The following is a 17,426-nucleotide window of genomic DNA, read 5'->3' as shown; positions in this document are numbered from 1 at the left end:
CAATTTAAGCCGTAATTGTGTTAACCTCTCCCAGTTGATCTTTTATCAAGAGAATGAGAAAATCTATTGAATGGCCCGGAACACCGCCACCTCTAGGCAGCAACTCCTGGCAGAGCACCCTGTAGAAGAGGCCTGGTGGTACTTTGAACATGATGCTACTGAAGCAAGCCTGGTAAATCTGGTCAGAGGAAAAGAAATAGTAAAAGCAAGAAGAGAACAAGACCATTTAGCAACACCCCCAAGTAAAAATCTAATAAGAGAAGAATGTATGTTAAGGAAAGGAAGGGGTACAGTACGCCAGTAGGAAGAATGGCTTGTAAAAGGTATTTAGCAGTAAAAGACTCTGCTACGCGGTGGATCCCAAGAGATCCAAATAGAATTTGGCCTGTTAAGAAAAAAGAGAACAAGTGCATTTACAATAAAACATATAGACTTTATGAGTATGATAAAAAAGAGATAAACCTCTTTTGGAGAATGAAAGAAATTTCTAAATATTGGGAGGGCCCAACAGAAACTAATAATACATTTCGGGAGACCCCGAAACACCTGTTTTGGATCTATGCTACTACAGCATCCACTAAATTGCCAAGAGACTGGTCTGGCAGTTGCATCATTAGGATTATAAAACAAGCTTTCTTTATATTACCCAAAGAATCTGGATCAAGTTGAACAGTTCCTATATACAGCGATTTAAGAAAAACCAAATGGAAGAAGCAATATATAGTAAACAAAATTATGAAGCTACAAGCAGTATTAGAGATAATATCTAATCAGACCGCATTAGCTCTTAATCATATTAATGACCAACTCACCTAAACCAAAACAGTAATTTATCAAATCAAATTAGTTGTAGCAGTCGTTTGAAGCATCTTAAACGAAATAAGAAAACTAGCATATGTAAGAAATCAAGAAAGGACTCCTGCACTGGATTCCACTTGTGGGATAACCCATGGACTTTCAAAAGAGGTTGGAAAACTAAAGCCTTCTTCACAGTGTGTACACATGTTAGTTTGCTCTTCTTATTTCCCTGCTTATTTAAAATAGTGACATCTGCCGTACAGAATAACCTACGGATCTCTAAAGAAATTAACCTGAAAAAAAAACCAAAAAAAGGAATGAAATTGAGTAACTATGATCACCAAAGTGCTCAGGAATTTTATAATCAATATAAAAATTATAAGAAATTCTATGCTAATGAGCCAAAAATTGCAAGTTGATGCAAGCTTAAGCTTCAGCCTGATCAAAGAAAAAAAGGGGGGACTGTTATGTGTAAAAAAGTTGTCCTTTTTTTTTAAGGCTGCAAAGTTAAACAGGTAGGGCCAGTTGTTGTGAGTTGAAGTTTTGACTGTTTCTTGTTGGTAGCTTCACATTGCAATCACCTCTTGTTAATAGTTTTTCTTCAATTACCTGTTAATGGTTAGAAATCAAGCGCAATTGTCCCCCTGCTGATTCACCTGAGCCTGCAGGTAGCAGGGTGGGGGGGATGACACCAGAGCTAGTATGCAGATGAGAATGCATTTCACCAAATTTTGCAATTTTCCAGGAAAAAAACCCTAAAAACAATGAGCCAACATGGAACTAAGAAACCTAAGTAATGTCCAAAGGTGAGGAACTTAATCCAGTATCTGCTAAGATCCTTTTTACTCCTCACCCTAACCTGAAAGGATGTCAGCTAGGAAGAGGACCTGGAATGTTAGACCAAAAAAGTGGAATTCCCACTACTCCCTCGAGGACGGAAGCCCCAGCTCTGCCTGCATACCAGCGGTCACAGCTGCATCATCCTCCTCCTCCGTGCCACTCCTGGGAGCAGTGGGGTGCGGGTGACCTGTCGTTTCTCCCCAGCCTGAGCTGAATGTTTTTAATAAAGGCATTAAAAAGGAGAAAGATCTCCTGCCCTATTTATGACGCTGGTATTGTCCTTCATAGCAAGAAGCTTCAGAAATTTGCATTTTCCTATGCCCTTTGTACCATGGCAGAGGTTTCTTAAGTAAAAGGTTAAAATTCAACACATAATTCTACAATTTAAAATTTAAATGCTTAGTCCATATTGCTAACTTAATTGAACCCCCCAAAACCTCCATTTCAACAGCAGCCCCTGCCTGGCTTCTGCCTGCCCACACCGTGGGCATCCACGGCTCCTCCTGGGCATGGAGCTCAGTCAGTGCTGGTGCTGGGTGGCTTTGCTGCTGCTGCCACCTGGACACTGGGGTGACCGCTTGTCCTGGGTTGCAGTGTAAAGATGTATTCTAATGCCATCCTGAAGAGCTGCTGAAACCAGGAGGGGCATTGTTTCTTCCTTATCTCCTGTTCATGGGCCCATCAATGTCTTGCCACATGACTCAGAGATAACTCCCTCCCAGAGCCATTTCTGTTTCATGGCTAATCAAGGACCCACAGCATGAGGCAGAATGATGTCAGCCCACTGTGAGATGCTCTGCCCATGGGGGAGGAGCTAAGCATCCCCAGCTGGATATAATCTGGGTTTTGGGACACAACAAGCAGTCTCTCCACTGGATTCCCAGAGGAACCGCCGCCCTTACCCACTGCTTTTCCAGAGGATGAGAGCTACCAGATTGTTTCGACAGGATCACCACTTCCACAAGTCCATTTCATCTGGACTGCTACCACCACCCTAACTAGCAGGGTGTCAGGCTGTATTCTGACCCTGTCAGTGGTTTTTCTTTTGTATTATTGCATGTATTTTAGTTTTTTTTCCCGTTTCCTAATAAATTGTATTTCTGACTTGGAGCCTCTCACTGGTTTTGCTTTCAAACTAGGACACAAATCCATCTCTTTATTTCAACACAGGAATGGGCCATTGCCTACCCTGCAAGCGGGAGTTGGAGGGGGGGGGAGGGTGGGGTGGGGTGGGGTGGGGTGGGGTGGGGTGTCACCTTCAGTATTGCCTAGAGGGCAAGGCCAGGGGGTTCAGGGGCAGGGGAAGGGATGTGTTGGTCTGAGGAGGTGCTGGAAGGTGCTGGGCTGGTCCTGGGGTCCCTAGCGGAACTCGGGTTGGCTGGGATGGGACAGACTGAGATAAAAAAAGGAATGAAGGCAGCTTGGGGAGGCCAATGGGGAGAGCAGGTGGCAGTGGGATCTACGGGGCAATAAGAGGCTTCCTTGTCGACGGTTGTTCAGGGGTCCTCTTCACAGAACACTTGAGAGGGCTGTCCAGGCCGTTACTGCTGCTGGAGAAGCTGCTCACGCTGTCGGTGTGAGGTGCAGCCACTGTCTTCCAACTCCTGTCCCAAGGCGCTCCTGTGCAGAGAGGAGGTGGCTGAGGCCCCAGCTGCCAGTGGCACACAGGGACCCTCGTGCACAGCAGGGCCCAGAGCTGGCAAGGCTTCCCAGCACGGCTGGAGCTGCTGGCACAGCTGGGCCCAGCTGGACAGCTGCCCCTCAAGGCCCCGGCCAGCAGGGCACGGCTCTGGGCAGGGTCCCTGGCCAGGAGCGGGCCCCAGAGCGCCTCTGCCTTTCAAGGGCAATCTCGGCCCTGCTCTTTCTCCTCCCCACCTCCCTCTGCCTCTGCCCCGTGCCCCTGGGGCTGCTCTTGGCCAGGCAGACTCAGTGGGAGCCAGCACTGGCTGCAGCCCCAGCGGGCCCCCCAGGACAAGGCCCAGCAATTGAGAGGCCAATGGAAGCACTGGGCAGCAGCAGAACCCTCAGCAGAGTTATTTGGACAATCATGGACTGGCCACAACCCCACTGCAGTCTCAATGGGAATGTTCCCTGACCACGTTAGACTTTCAAAAGAAGCTGTTTGAGGGGGAGAGCAACAAAACACTCACTGTTTTCTCTTCCAGGAATACCCGATTCCAAAGCAGCCCAACATGAAGACAAGCTCCGAAGAAAGCACGCCTCCCAGTAACCCTAGCCAGCAGACTGTTCCCTGACAGAAACCCCTTCCGAGGCCATCCTGGGCATCGGTAACAGGTCTTGTGGTGCCGGCTGCATCTGTGGGAGCGATGGGGAGCGTGAGCCCGTGCTGTGCTGCACTGCTGAGCTGGCAGCACGGTGGATACGGGCAGGACGTTCTCTGTTTCCCCCAGAGCTGGGGCCTGCAGGCACCTTGCCGGCCCTTGGCACAGGCTGTGCCAGCCAACAAAGCCCAGCAGGCCGGGAGGAGAGCCCGGGGGCAGCGCAGCTGCTTGGGCAGTGGCTGCTGCCAGGGACACAGGCCAAAGCCATCCCTGAGCAGCCAATGCCAGCCCTGGCCCTCCCTGCCCCGTGACAGCTCCCCCAGCCCCAGGGGACAGGCTCAGGCCCTGTCAGGACCCAGCGCAGCCCCTGCCCAGTCGGGAGCCAGGGCTGGCTCTGGCCCTGGGCTGGCGGCAGGGCTCCCGCTCGGGGCTGCTCCTGTGCCTTGGGCCTCTGGGCACTCAGGGCCAGCTCCGCAGCAGCTGCAGCGCCAGGGACCTTGCTGCACCAGTCCCATTTCCCCGGGGCTCTGAACCAGCTCCAGAGGCCTGGAAGCCCAGGCGCCTCCAGCTTTGGCTGCTGCCGGGCCGGGCAAGGGCAGGCCCTGGGGGAAGAGCTGCTGCCACACAGCCCCGGCCAGGGCTGAGCCCGGCACAGCAATTACCTGCTGTGCCTGTGCCCGTGTCTGGCATCGCCTTCCTTCCCGCAGCAGGGGCTGCCAATGAGCCACTGCTTCTCCCTGAGTGTTCCTCCTCCTGAACAGCCTTTTGGTCCATCACTTGAAAAAGGAAAAAAGGGACAACTGGATCAAATGGAAATATTCCCCACTGGGGAGGTGGCACCTTCAGGAGGCAATGCTTGTCTAAGTCACAGGTAAAGATCAGGAAAAAGCCCAGGTAATTGGGGCTGGGCCAGTGCACTCCCTTGTGCAAACAGCTGCACCGCCTGATCTTCTCAGAGACTGGGAAATGGCAGGGGATCTCAGGCCCACAGTACAGTTGGGGCACCCTATCAGCTACTGCCAAATTCCATCCTGCAGAGGCTGGGGAGGAATTGCAGCCAGGCCAGGCTGGGAAACAGCCCTGCACGATGTGAAAGCAGCAGCGGGGCAGCGAGGCTGCCATGGATCCCTTCCCGCTGTGCCGGGCACGGCGTGTCCAGATGTGCAGCCAAAGTCCCCGGCTGCTGAGTCCCAGGGGAAGCATGAAGGAAATGCACCCACCTTGTCCTCCGGGTGCTTCCTTCTGTGTTTGTCTCAGGAATTCATCTGAGTCATGAGACTTTTTGGCTGCAGTATCTTGGGTCTTTCCTTTTGGAGGACCTTAAGAGAAAGTAGTTCCATTTCCCAGGAATGCATCCCACAAAAGCAGGGCTCAGCCTGTGGGGTCAGCAGGGACACACTACTCACCCCTGCCATGGGAGCTGGGTTGGGGCCAAGCATCCAGCCCTGGAGCTGGAGAAGTCCTCCCTGCAGACACACCTGTAACTCAACAGCCACAGAAGCTTCTGCCATCTCTGCTGATCTGCACGGGCACCACTGAGCCGCAGCAGCGGTGAGGGGATCGTGCAGGGCGAGGGCACACACATGCATGGTTCTGTGCTGGCACCTGCAGCGCTGCCTCCCTGGCCCAGCTTTGGGCTCTGAGCTGGCAGCTCTCCCAGGGGAAAGGCCTTGACCTACCCTCAGCATCTCCCAGAGCCTCAGTCCTGGATGTGGGGCCTTCACCCACAGGTACAGCTGCAAAGAAGGCAGGACAGAAGAGCTCCTGTGGCACTGCAGGAGATCCTCAGGCTGCCCACAAGGCTCAGCCCCGGGGCACAGCCCTGGGCCCGGCCCCTTCCCTCTCTGCTCTTCTCTGTGACTGCACAGAGCACACGGAAGGACACACTGGCACAGCACACGGGAGGAGGACTGAAAGATCAATGCTCCTTCCTCCCACTGACAGTGATCCTGTGGGATCCCTCAGGGATCCAGAAGGGAGCAGGGAAAGATTCTCAGAATCCTTCAGCCCTTACATAATGTTAAGGGAAATGCTTTATAAATGAGCTTTTGTTGCATTGATCCTGATTATTCACTCAGGAAAGGCAGAATGAAAACTTGCCTCCAGCATCCTCCAGGAACTTCAAACCATCCTTCATCAGGACTTCCTGAAAACCCATGTCACGATTCCAGTCTAAAAAGGAGCAGAGATCAGAACCATATCTGTGGCATTCTGGGATCCCCTAATGCTACAGGGAAAAAGGCATTGCAAGGGGGTCGGCTAAGGCTATGGGACCCAGATGGGAATGGACATGGCCAAAGGTGCACAGGGGCCTGGGGAGCTCTGGGCTGGCTCCTGATCACTCTCCACACTCTTTCCCTGCCCTCAGCAACATCCCTGGGAGGGGTGGCTGGAGTAGCCCAGGGCCCTGGGGCTCTCTCCCTCAAACTCACAGAAAATCCTCCCTAAAGCCCTGGGGCAAACTGCAGCAGGCAGTGCCACAGCTATCCCTCCCTCCTACACTCCCTCCTGCCCTCCTTCTGCTGGGACAGCTCCCAGATCCCAAGGGCAAACAGCCAGGCTCTCTCAGGACACACTGGAGCCTTGCTCTCCCCCTCTGTCCTTTCCCCACCATGGGCACCCCATGCAGTCACTGCCAGGTTTCAGGACATGTCTCCCAAGGAGGGACCCCAGCAGGACTGCTCAGGACCCGAGTGCCCTGAGCCTGCTCGGGATAATTCCCCTGGGCTGTGCTGCTCTAGTCCAGGCTGTGCCCGCACTGCCAAGCAGCAGAGAGGGCAGCTCAAGCCTCAGCAGGGCTCAGGCCCAGAGGCACAGCAATTACCTCCTGTGTCTGTGCCTGGCATGGCCTCCCTTCCTGCAGCAGAGGCTGGCACAGAACCACTGCTTCCTCTGGGAAATGCTTCCTTCTGCACAGGCTCTCCTTTCATTTCTGGAAAATGGAAAAGAGACAGCTGGATCAGATGGAAACATTCCTCACTGGGAATGGGGAAGGTGAGGCATCACTTGTGAAAGGAATGGATAAGGATCAGAAAACACCCAGGATTTTGGGACAACCCAAGGCTGCTTCCTTCCCCAAACAGCCCCAGCTTCTGATCGGCCTGGACATCAGGAAATTGCAGGGGATCTGAGGGTGGGCATGGACTGTGGTGCAATTGGGGCTGCCTGTCAGCTGATGCCAAATGCCTTCCTGCAGAGGCTGGGCAGAAGCTGCAGCCAGGCCAGGCTGGGAAATAGCCCTGCAGGGCGTGAAAGCAGCAGCGGGGCAGCGAGGCTGCCATGGATCCCTTCCCGCTGTGCCGGGCACGGCGTGTCCAGATGTGCAGCCAAAGCCCCCGGCTGCTGAGTCCCAGGGGCAGCATGAGGGAAATGCACCCACCTTGTCTTCTCTGCAGACATTCCTTCAGCATTTGCCACATGATTTCTAATGGGTCCTGGAATTTCTTGCCGGCCATGTCTTTGGTTTCTCCTGTCGTAGGACCTTAAGAGAAAGTAGTTCCATTTCCCAGGAATGGACCCCACAAAAGCAGGGCTCAGCCTGAGGGTTCAGCAGGGACACACTACTCACCCCTGCCATAGGAGCTGGGCTTTTGTGCAGCATCCAGGGTAGGAGTTGGTGAAGTCGTCCCTGCAGACACATCTGTAACACAACAGCCACAGAAGCTTCTGTCACCTGGTCCTGACCAGTCAGTCAAACATTTCGCCTTGGTGGGACAGTGAGAACATACCTGCAGAATGCTCGGAGGGCTTCACAACTTCAGAGCGCCAGGCTAATGCAGAATCATTCCCAGCATCCCAGTCTGGAAGCAAACCAAGATGAGAACTGTTTCCATTGTGTGCTAGGGCTGGCTCTGGCCCTGGGCTGGCGGCAGGGCTCCCGCTCGGGGCTGCTCCTGTGCCTTGGGGCTCTGGGCACTCAGGGCCAGCTCCGCAGCAGCTGCAGCGCCAGGGACGTTGCTGCACCAGTCCCATTTCCCCGGGGCTCTGAACCAGCTCCAGAGGCCTGGAAGCCGAGGCACCTCCAGCTTTGGCTGCTGCAGGGCCGGGCAAGGGCAGGCCCTGGGGGAAGAGCTGCTGCCACACAGCCCCGGCCAGGGCTGAGCCCGGCACAGCAATTACCTGCTGTGCCTGTGCCCGTGTCTGGCATTGCCTTCCGTCCTGCAGCTGGGGCTCGCACCGAAGATGGAGTGCTTCCTTCAAGAAATGCCAACTTCCACTGAAGCATTATGTCCATCTCTTGACAAAGGAAGGGAGACAGCTGCATCAGATGGAGCTGTTCCCCACTTGGGCGGTGGCATCAGAGGTAATATTTGTGAAATTTATGGAGCAGGAAAATGGCCAGATTACAGTGGCATGATGTGAGCACTTCCACCTCCAAACAGCCACCCTTTTCCTAATCTGCAGGGCTGGATATAGTGGGGGATCTCAGGGTGTGTTACAGTTTGGGCTGCCTGTCAGCTGATGCCAAATGCCTTCCGGCAGAGGCTGGGCAGAAGCTGCAGCCAGGCCAGGCTGGGAAACAGCCCTGCAGGATGTGAAAGCAGCAGCGGGGCAGCGAGGCTGCCATGGATCCCTTCCCGCTGTGCCAGGCATGGCGTGTCCAGATGTGCAGCCAAAGCCCCCGGCTGCTGAGTCCCAGGGGAAGCATGAGAGAAATGCACCCACCTTCTCTTGTCTGCAGGGGTTCCTTCAGCTCTTGCCGCATCTGTTTGGAAGGTTGCAGGGACATCTTATCTGTTGTATCTTGGACTTTCCCTGTTGGAGTACCTTAGAGAAAAATATTTCCAATTCCCAGGAATGGATCCTACAAAAGCAAGGCTCAGCCTCTGAGGTCAGCAGGGACACACTACTCACCACTGTGATGGGAGCTGGGCTTGCGTATAGCATCCAAGGTAGGAGCTGGAGAAGCTGGAGAAGTCCTCCCTGTAGATACATCTGTAACACAACAGCCACAGAAGCTTCTGTCACCTGGTTGCTGCCCGCTTGTCTACAATTCTTCCTTGGTGGCACACTGAGAACATACCTGCAGGAGGCTCCAAGGGCTTCAAAACTTTATTCATCCAAGCTGATGGAGAAGCCTTCCCAGCAACTTCATCTAGAACGGAGCACAGATGAGAACACTTTCCAGGGTGTGCTGGGATCCCGTTTTGCCACAGGAAACTGGGCACTGCAAGGGGGTCGGCTAAGGCCGTGGGAGCCAGATGTGAATAGACATGGCCAAAGGTGCACAGGGGCCTGGGGAGCTCTGGGCTGGCTCCTGCTCACTCTCCACACCCTTTCCCTGCCCTCAGCAACATCCCAGGGAGGAGTGGCTGGAGCAGCACAGGGCCCTGGGGCTCTCTCCCTCAGACACAGAGGAAATCCTCCCTAAAGCCCTGGGGCAAACTGCAGCAGGCAGTGCCACAGCTATGCCTCCCTACCTCCCTCTGTCCCTCCTGCCCTCCTTCTGTGGGGACACCCCCCAGATCCCAAGGGCAAACAGCCAGGCCCTCTCAGGACACACTGGAGCCTTGCTCTCCCCCTCTGTCCTTTCCCCACCGTGGGCACCCCGTGCAGTCGCTGCCAGGTTTCAGGACATGTCTCCCAAGGAGGGACCCCAGCAGGACTGCTCAGGACCCGAGTGCCCTGAGCCTGCTCGGGATAATTCCCCTGGGCTGTGCCGCTCTAGTCCAGGCTGTGCCCGCACTGCCAAGCAGCAGAGAGGGCAGCTCAAGCCTCAGCAGGGCTCAGGCCCAGAGGCACAGCAATTACCTCCTGTGTCTGTGCCTGGCATGGCCTCCCTTCCTGCAGCAGAGGCTGGCACAGAACCACTGCTTCCTCTGGGAAATGCTTCCTTCTGCACAGGCTCTCCTTTGATTTCTGGAGAATGGAAAAGAGACAGCTGGATCAGATGGAAACATTCCTGACTGGGAATGGGGAAGGGGACAATTTCAGGAGGCATCACTTGTGAAAGGAATGGATAAGGATCAGAAAACACCCAGGATTTTGGGACAACCCAAGGCTGCTTCCTTCCCCAAAGAGCCCCAACATCTGATCTGCCTGGACACCAGGAAGTGCAGGGGATCTGAGGGTGGGCATGTCCGGTGGTCCAGTTTGGGCTGTCTGTCAGCTGATGCCAAATGCCTTCCTGCAGAGGCTGGGCAGAAGCTGCAGCCAGGCCAGCCTGGGAAACAGCCCTGCAGGGCGTGAAAGCAGCAGCGGGGCAGCGAGGCTGCCATGGATCCCTTCCAGCTGTGCCAGGCACGGCGTGTCTAGATGTGCAGCCAAAGTCTTCCCCAGCTGCTGAGACCCAGGGGAAGAATGAGGGAAATGCACCCACCTTGTCTTCTCTGCAGACGTTCCTTCAGCATTTGCCACATGATTACTAATGGGTCCTGGAATTTCTTGCCTGCCATGTCTTTGGTTTCTCCTGTCGGAGGACCTTAAGAGAAAGTAGTTCCATTTCCCAGGAATGGATCCCACAAAAGCAGGGCTCAGCCTGTGGGGTCAGCAGGGACACACTACTCACTCCTGCCATGGGAGCTGGGTTGGGGCCAAGCATCCAGCCCTGGAGCTGGAGAAGTCCTCCCTGCAGACACACCTGTAACTCAACAGCCACAGAAGCTTCTGCCATCTCTGCTGATCTGCACGGGCACCACTGAGCCGCAGCAGCCGTGAGGGGATCGTGCAGGGCGTGGGCACACACGTGCATGGTTCTGTGCTGGCACCTGCAGCGCTGCCTCCCTGGCCCAGCTTTGGGCTCTGAGCTGGCAGCTCTCCCAGGGGAAAGGCCTTGACCTACCCTCAGCATCTCCCAGAGCCTCGGTCCTGGATGTGGGCCCTTCACCGGCAGGTTCAGCTGCAAAGAAAGGCAGGACAGAAGAGCTCCTGTGGCACTGCAGGAGATCCTCAGGCTGCCCACAAGGCTCAGCCCCGGGGCACAGCCCTGGGCCCGGCCCCTTCCCTCTCTGCTCTTCTCTGTGACTGCACAGAGCACACGGAAGGACACACTGGCACAGCACACGGGAGGAAGATTGAAAGCTAAATGCTCCTTCCTCCCACTGACAGTGATCCTGTGGGAGCCCGCAGGCCTCCAGAAGGGAGCAGGGCAAGGTTTCCAGATTCTTTTAATCTTAAGATTTTGTTAAGGGAAATGGTTTATAAGTGAGCTTCTGTTGCACTGACCCTTATTATTCACTAAGGAAAGGCAGAATGAAAACTTGCCTCCAGCATCCTCCAGGAACTTCAAACCATCATTCATCAGGACGTCCTGAAAACCCATGTCACGATTCCAGGCTAGAAGGGAGCAGAGACCAGAACCATTTCCATGGTGTGCTGGGATCCCCTTCTGCCACAGGGAACTGGGCAATGCAGGGGTGTTGGGTAAGGCTGTGGGAGCCAGATGTGAATGGACATGGCCAAAGGTGCACAGGGGCCTGGGGAGCTCTGGGCTGGCTCCTGCTCACTCTCCAACTTCTTTGCAGGCCCTTTGCAACATCTCTGGAGGGGTGGCTGGAGTAGCCCAGGGCCCGTGGGGTCTCTCTCCCTCCCACAGAGGAAACCCTCCCAAAAGCCCTGGGCAAAACCATCCCCAGCGCTTCCCAGGGAGCCGGGAGCGCTGTCCCGGGAAAGGGCAGCCAGGCTGCCGGCTCACCTGCTCGCCGCGCTTGCAGCGGAGCAGCCTGGGCAGCCCTGGCAGGCAGGGCCACGGCCAGGAGCAGCAGGAGTAGGAGGCGCAGAGCAAGGGCCATGGTGCCTTGTCCTCCGCCAGTCCCGCAGCTCTTGCTGCCACCGCTGTCCCGACACCGCTGTCCCAACGTCAGCACCGCTGCTGCCACCGCCGCTGCTGCCGCAACAGTTGTGCTCAGGGACTGACTGCTGGCTCCTTGTGCTGCTCTGCAACCACGGGGCTCTGGCACCTCTGGCACCTCTGTGACCTCAGGGCCTGCTGAGAGCTCAGCCTGCTGTGACCCCAGAGCCCTGCTGTGACCTCATGGCCTCAGCTCTACCCCCAGAGTGTGCGCCCGTCCGCATGAATGGACTGCCCTGATTGTAAATGTTTTGCTTCATCAAAGGGCCATTGCTTAGCAAAACCTTTCTTTTGCCTGCTGACATTGCTGGTCAGGCTGCGTCCCTCAAGATGCTCTTATTGTTGCAGTTCAAATTTATTTTATTGATTTCATTTTAAGTGTTGTTTAAGGGCTCTGTTATCCCCCATTTTTTTTCCTGACTTGGTTCACCTGTGGGTTTTACCCTCCCTCCAAACTGTCCCTCGTGCCCTTCCCCACCCCTTGTTCCAGCTCTTTCCCTGCCTGTCAAGGCAACCCAGCCCCTTGGTTCCCAAACCTTTGGGCCAATCCATGACTGCAACTCCCCTTTGGAATTCCCCTACTCCTGGGAGCCCCATTGGCCCTTGTGACCCATCCTCTCCACCCTCCTACCCCAACTGGCCCCAGACACTTGATGTAATCCCCTCACTCCTCTCCTGAGCATTCCCTATTGGTTCATTGTTTGCATCCACCCCATGACTTGTATGTGTACAAAACCCCTTGGGCAGTACAGCTAGGGGCTTTTCATCCTGTTCTTTTCACCTGGACTAAGGTGTTCCTTGTGGAACCTGAAGACGGGACGCCTCCTCCTTTCTCCTGTGCCTCGTCCCTGTCGTGGCTTGTGTCTGGCACTGGAGAGCAAGTGGCACTACAGGTTCTGCCTCTGGTAAATCCCCATAGCGAGGCAGTTCCCGACTCCTGCCGTAGTGCCGGAGTTCTAAGAGCTAGCCCAGGTTCCAGCACTCACTTCACTAATGTACCGAATGCCCCTTCTTCAGAGCCTGCTCTGGTGCTCTGCCATCTCACACAGCCGAGTGTGATTCACATACTGCAGCCCAGAGTTAGGTTGTTGCAACATTGAAATGGGTGTGGTTGGCAGGATGGCTGGGCATAAATCACTACAGAACTAAAGCAAAGGCGTGCACGGTCCCAGGCTGGACTTGAATAGACACAGGACTTGTGGAAAGATGAGGACAAGATAGCAGAGAAAAATGGAAAAACCAGCTGAAAAGGAGGATATGCGAAAGGAGTTATTTGTGCACATTTGGGGGTATATTTTTCTTGGGTGCAAAGCAAAATGAAAAGCTCCTAAATGCCCAAAAGATGAGAACTGTGTGTGGTAAATAGATATCATTCATGCTGACAAATTTGAAAGAGTAATCAATATTAATAAAGTAATTAATATTTGGAAATAATAAAACAGTTAAAGGTGTAATGCCAAGCAAGAAAGGGAGAGGAGGGTTTATCCCTCTCCCTACAGGTCTCCTGCAGATGTTCAGAAGAGGAGGAAGCAAGAGATAACTATGATTAAATTTAGTGGAAGAGAGGAGAATTTGGTTGGACACCAGGAAAATGTTGATTATATGAGATCCACTGCTTTAATGTTAGAACACAGTATTGGCTTATAATGTAGCAGCTTGGTGCGCATGTGTAATCCAAAAGGTGAACTACAGGACATGGAGGAAGAGGAGAGGCCTTCCTCAAAGAAGATCCCCAAACAGTGGTACAACTTACTTAAAGAAGTGTGGAGCATGCGTGGTAAAGGTGATGATGAGGGCAGTGATAGAAGTGTGATGAATTGAAAATGGGAGGAGATGGTAATGACATACAGCATAAAAAGGGGAATTTTGGCTTGACACGCTAGTACGTGAGGTGACGGGGGTCCAAAAGCCCTGCACTCCGTACCCCACGCATACCCCGCATGGTTATTTTTGCTTATACGCTATTATCAGGACCAAATTATTCGTTACTTCCAGCAAATGATACTGTCAATATTTTGAATGTATTCAATTGTATATATATTAAGCTACATAATTCAAATTGCTGTTTTGTTTAATTTTGTTTGGTTGTTTTTGTGGCTTCTTTTAAAATTGGATAATTGGGCAAATATAACATGTGGAATGTCCTCCACAGCAGAGTGTCAGACCTCTGGATCTTTTTAAACAGTTTTATCAAGGTGGAGCTGTGGCAGCTTCAGCTGGTGCCTCTGGAGGACCTTGAACAAAGAACCCCTGAGCTTTTCTACCCTCCCAGGTGAAGTGTGATAGTCTGGGGTCTTGCTGCTGTGTCCAAGTGCCGGGCCACTGGCTGGCACCACAGGTCCCCAGACCCTCTGCTGAGGCATCCCTCTCCTAGAGTCACGTTTACTCTGTCACATTTGGCTTTTCTCTCTGATCCACCGCCAGGACCAAAGATCACACGGTCGTGAGGATGTAAAAATGCCTGTTCCTTCTGTAACATTGCTGTTGTGTGACAGCCGTGCAGGCAGAGCGGGCAGCTGTAGGGACACTGACTCATTTCCCTGGTGCCAGCCGTGCTGCATCCATCGAGCTGCTGGGTCTTGGTGCTCGCTGGGACGCGGCCCGGCCCGGCACCACGGGAATTAGGAAGGGTCTTGAAGGAATCCCCACACGTTAAAGCAGACGATTTAGCCTGGGATTTTAAGTTGTTTCTCAGTTAACCTTGTAAAAGGCCAGAACAAGTCTCCTATGAATACTGTCCCTGTCAAGTTCAGTTCCGCCGCGAAAGCCCCTCAGCATTCTCAGGGCAGTGGCAGGAGCCGGGTGCTGGCCCGGAGCCCCGCTGGCCGGGGAGAGCACGGCCCAGAGCGAGCCCCTGCTGCCCGGGATGGCCACAGGCCCGGGGGAGCCGGGCGGGCAACGCCAGGGCCCTGTACAGGGCTCCTGGGGCTCCTCTGGCATCTGTTCCGTCCCCTCAGGCGCTGAGCGGTGCCCGTCCCACGGGGCTGTCTGTGCCTGGCCCCAAAAGAGGCAGGGCCGGGGCTGTGGCCCCTGGGCTGGTGGTGCCGACTGCCCGGCGCTCAGCACCGCCCGTGCCGTGCCGGTGCAGCGTGACCCGGCGGGGCAGCTCCGGCTCGGCGCCTCGCCACCGCCATCCCGGCACGACGGCTGGCCCTGGGCCGCGGCAGCCCCGAGCCGCACGGGCCCGGGAGGGACTGCCGGAGGTCCCCGTCCCCTGCGTGCCTCAGCAGACACTCCAGCCCCACTGCGTGCAGCAGGAGGGACACAAAGCGCCTGCACGCTTACGAGAGTCCACAGCCCATTCTACATGTGAAATGAGACCCCAGGACCCCGACATGTGCCTCAGGAGAGATCCCAGCACCCTGCACACCTTGGGAGAGATCCCAAACCCTCTACATGCCTCACACAGGATTCCAAATCCCTTGCATGACTTGAAGTGGACCCCATTGCCCTCCCTGCCTCAGAGGAAACCTAAAATATCCCTGGGTGTGCCACGAGGGACCCCACCCCCTCGTGCAACTTAGGGCGACTCCAAAGCCCCCACGTGCCTTACAGGGAAGTCCAGGCCAGCTATGCCGAGTGTTTCGACCTGGAAATCAAGTCTGGTTGCACCTGGGTTGTTGTGTCTCTGGGGCTGCTCACCAGCCCTGTCGGACCCTGAGGCTACACAGCCCTTCCCTTCCCTTCCCTTCCCTTCCCTTCCCTTCCCTTCCCTTCCCTTCCCTTCCCTTCCCTTCCCTTCCCTTCCCTTCCCTTCCCTTCCCTTCCCTTCCCTTCCCTTCCCTTCCCTTCCCTTCCCTTCCCTTCCCTTCCCTTCCCTTCCCTTCCCTTCCCTTCCCTTCCCTTCCCTTCCCTTCCCTTCCCTTCCCTTCCCTTCCCTTCCCTTCCCACCGCTGGTCACAGTGAAGCCATATGCAGAATAAATAGACTCCACTGTCACCCTGGTTTTTAATGTTCTGTCCTGGATTAGGGTCACTCTGGGAGAAAACCTCCAAAGGGGCCCCCCAGAAAGCAACCCCACATGGCCCCTTCCCCCCAGCAGTTCGGGTAGGATTCCTTGCAGAGAAGTGGAAAGAACCTGTTTATTTGACAGGCAAAACACCCCCAGCACACAAAATGAACAATAGCAGATGACAATGCTTTCACCCATCTGAAAAGGATGACAAATTCAGAAAGTCTTTCCTGGCAGTGGTGGCTTTGTTGTCGCTCCCTCCGGTGCTGGGGATAGCTGCTGCAGGCCACAGGATGCAAACTCTCGGTGTTTCTCAGGTCCCAGTCTGGAGCAGGTGTGAGTGGTTTCAAAAAGGGAAAGGAAAAACAGTCCAGGGAAAAATCTGTACTGCTTAGCTAAACTGACTAACAAGCAGAAGCCAAAAAGCAAAAGCAAAGCAGGAGCACAGCAGAAGCAAGAGCAAATCAAGCAACAGCAAGCAAAGCAAAAAGCAAAAGCTGCATTATGAACTGCGCTGTCTGTCTGTCCTGCCAGCCGTGGGGGAGCAGGCTGATAACAAACCAAAACAAACCTTGCTCTTCAGGGCCAGTCGTGAAGGCACAGTACGTAATATCCAGCATTAACAGAACACACGATTGGGGATGCAAGCATCATAACCTCACCCTAGGACAAGTTTTTCTAAACCTTCTGATGTTTACATTCTTGTAACAAACTTTCTCACACACGTTATGCAAATAACGTATTGTTATGCATTCTTTTCTGCAGGAGGAGAAATTTGATGGACTGTTGGTTTGTCCAGTGTCATTGGAGAAGTGGCACTTTCACCCTCCAATCCACTCTCACTTTTGGAAATCTGTAAATGTTGGAGTCAGAAATTCAACTGCCCCCTTTTTTACCTTGGAGAGATGCGTGTCTGCGTTGTTACATTTCATGTCCTGTAGCGCCACTCCACAAACTGATGTAGTTATGAAGTGGGGATGCGTGTCAGGGCCTGGCACAGGTGAGATGGCTCTCGTGAAAACTTGTGCCCCGAGCCCTGGTCCGAGCCACATCTTTGTTCACAAACCTGTTCCATATGCAATGCATTACACAATCTCTTCATGCACATTCAACCCCTGGCCCCGCCTGTCCTCCCCTCCCATGGCAATGAGATCCACGCCCTTCTGGGCACGCGTTGTTTCCTGTGGTGGTCACACTGGGGTCTTTGGTGGTCTCTGAGGCCGAAGGCTGTCGTCTTGGTCATGACTGAACTTTTGAACTTTTCTCCTTTGTGCGTGCACTGTGGTCCCCTGGTGCTTATCTGAGTACGTCTGTTGGTTTGGATCAGCTTGGAGACAGAGGAGCTCCTTAGTCTAGGCTTCCTGCATTCCCTGGTCTTCTCCTGGTGTTATGAGTAAAAAAGTTATCTGTAGCTATGATATTTTATTAAAAATCCTTTCCTAGGATTTTTCCCCTCCTGAGGAGCTGAGGGCCCCAGGAAAGAAATGTAAACAATAACTATCTGCTGCTGTGGAATGCAACAGGTGCATCTTCCATTGGTCCATGTGGATTGGTTTCACTTGATGACCAATCACAGCCAACTGTGTTGAGCCTGTGAGCAGTCACAAGATTTTTGTTATGCATTCCATTCTATTCTTCTTCTTTGTAGCCTTCTGGTCATTTTTTCCTCTCTGTTCTTTTAGTATAGTTTTAATGTAGTATTTTAATAGAATATATAATAAATCAGCCTTCTGAAATGGAGTCAAGCCTCGTGTCTCCACACCTG

The 17,426-nt window shown here is 53.9% G+C and overlaps 1 long non-coding RNA gene across 1 annotated transcript; it reads right to left on the bottom strand.

The window, feature by feature from the left end:
* Nucleotides 1–4,596: 4,596 nt before the first annotated feature.
* LOC135291802 (uncharacterized) lies at nt 4,597–10,501 on the bottom strand. Its single transcript, XR_010354502.1, has 3 exons — nt 10,429–10,501; nt 5,141–5,239; nt 4,597–4,696 (listed from the first exon to the last, which is right to left on the bottom strand). It is a non-coding gene; the product is annotated as an uncharacterized LOC135291802 (long non-coding RNA).
* Nucleotides 10,502–17,426: the final 6,925 nt, after the last annotated feature.

The sequence above is a fragment of the Passer domesticus genome, unplaced genomic scaffold (assembly GCF_036417665.1).
Source record: "Passer domesticus isolate bPasDom1 unplaced genomic scaffold, bPasDom1.hap1 HAP1_SCAFFOLD_121, whole genome shotgun sequence".
Classification (NCBI taxonomy): domain Eukaryota; kingdom Metazoa; phylum Chordata; class Aves; order Passeriformes; family Passeridae; genus Passer; species Passer domesticus.
The sequence above is the reverse complement of the archived record's forward strand: the minus strand, read 5'-3'. Positions and strand labels throughout refer to the sequence as shown.